At 38.6% G+C, this 2083-nt stretch overlaps 1 pseudogene; it reads right to left on the reverse strand.

Annotated features, from left to right (window-relative positions):
* Positions 1-1284: 1284 nt before the first annotated feature.
* LOC138176160 (NADH dehydrogenase [ubiquinone] 1 alpha subcomplex subunit 7 pseudogene) lies at positions 1285-1834 on the reverse strand (annotated as a pseudogene).
* Between the last annotated feature and the right edge of the window lie 249 nt (positions 1835-2083).

A 2083-nucleotide genomic window follows, 5' to 3' on the forward strand; every position in this document is an offset into this window, starting at 1 on the left:
CATATTTTCTCCCATACCCCTTTCGACTTTTCCAGTGTATCTCTATGCCTCAGTGCCTGTATATCTTATTTCCCAATTACATGTAAGATGGTATTAATAATTATCCACTCATTTCTTTAGGATTAGATTATTTAGTTTCCAATTAATATTTGGTCTATCTTTTCTTAGCCTTTTATTACATGTAATTTTTATTGCATCATGATATAGAAAGGATGCATTTAATATTTCTGCCTTTCTGCATTGGATTGTGAGGTTTTATGCCCTAATACATGGTCAATTTTTGTGTAGGTGTCATGTGCCTTTGAGAAAAAGGTATATTCCTTTCTATCCTCATTCAATTTTCTCCAGAGGTCAACCATATCTAACTTTTAAAAAATTCTATTCATCTCCTTAACTTTTTTCTTTTTTATTTTGTGGTTAGATTTATCTAGTTCTCAGAGGAAGAGGTTGAGGTCCCCCACTAGTATAGTTTTGTTATCTATTTCTTCCTGTAACTCTTTTAACTTCTCTTCTAAGAATTTGGATGTTATACCATTTGGAGCATATATGTTTAGTAATGGCATTGCTTCATTTTCTATGGTACCTTTTAGCAGGATACATCCTAAGAACATTTCCTTCCTTATCTCTTTTAATTAGATTTATTTTTGCTTTTGCTTTGTCTGAGATCATGATTGCTACCCCTGCTTTTTCTTACTTCAGCTGAGGCATAACAGATTCTGCTCCAGTCCCTTACCTTTACTCTGTATGTATCCCTCTGCTTCATATGTGTTTCTTGTAAACAACATATTGTAGGATTATGGTTCTTAATCCACTCTGCTATCTGCTTCCATTTTATGGGAGAGTCCATCTCATTCACATTCACAGTTATGATTATTATCTGTGTCTTTCTCTACATCCTATTCCCTCCCCCTTTTGTGCTTTTCTCTTGCCTTCATCCCTTTCCCTCATTACTAGAGTTTTGCTTTTGACCATCCCCTCCCTCAGTCTTTCCATCCTTCTATCAGCCCCCTTCCCTTTCTTCCCCTTTTCTCTTACTACTTCTTCCCTCCCTTCTATCCACTCCCTTACTTTTTCTCCTCCAACTTCCTATGTGGTAAGTTAGATTTCTATACCTAACTGATTATGTTATTCCCTCTTTGAGCCAAATCTGATGAGAGTAAGGTTCAAACAATGTTCATCTCCCTTCTTTCCCTCTACTGTAATAGTTTTTTGTGCCTTTTCATGTGATGTGATTTACCCTTGTCTGCCTCCTCCTTTCCTCTTCTCCCAGTACAATTCTTTTTCACCACTTAATTAAATTTTTTTCAGTGTATTTATCATGTATTAGGATATATGTTTCTCCCCTATCCCCAAGATAAAATATCATGATCTCATGTTGGTGTATGATCCTCCATGATGCCTTTGCAGCTGGAGCTGGTGCCTTCAAATCAGTCCCCTAAAAACACAATCTCTCAGCATCTGTATGTCCATCTTCCCATGTCCATTTCACAAATATGGTTCATCCTTTGAAAGTTCCCACTTTTTCAAGGGGGGTCCTGGTATCGCTGGCTTTTTCCCAGATGCTGTCATAGCCTCATCTGAGCTCTTACCAGGAAGACCAGGCTCCAAAACTTTCACAGTAGTCATTATGATTGAAGGAGGAGAGGCTTGCCTACCTCCAACATGAGTACAATAGTTAATTGTTCTAAAACTTATGGCTAGGGCCCATTGGCAGCTTAGGAGGTGGCTGAGTTCACTTAGCTATCTCCTGGTAACATAACTGCAATTTATCTTAGAGATTACGCCTGGAGGCCGAGTTCCGGATCCATTGGATGAAGCCAGTGGCCGATGCCATCTTGGGTAAGGGCTGAAGGGCCTTAATTAAAATTTTTTTTATCACCATGTCAAATTCAATTCATACCCACATCCTCTGTCTATATATACCCCCTTTAAATGGCATGATAACAAAACAGTTCTCAAGAGTTACAATTATCGGTGCAGCGAGGTGGTGTAGTGAATAGAGCACTGGCCCTGGAATCAGGAGGACCTGAGTTCAAATCTGGCCTCAGACATTTAACAAAAAACTAGCCGTGTGAATTTGGGC

Source organism: Petaurus breviceps, unplaced genomic scaffold (assembly GCF_028583685.1).
Source record: "Petaurus breviceps papuanus isolate PSGF00001 unplaced genomic scaffold, PetGlider_PUasm1.0 82568, whole genome shotgun sequence".
NCBI lineage: Eukaryota > Metazoa > Chordata > Mammalia > Diprotodontia > Petauridae > Petaurus > Petaurus breviceps.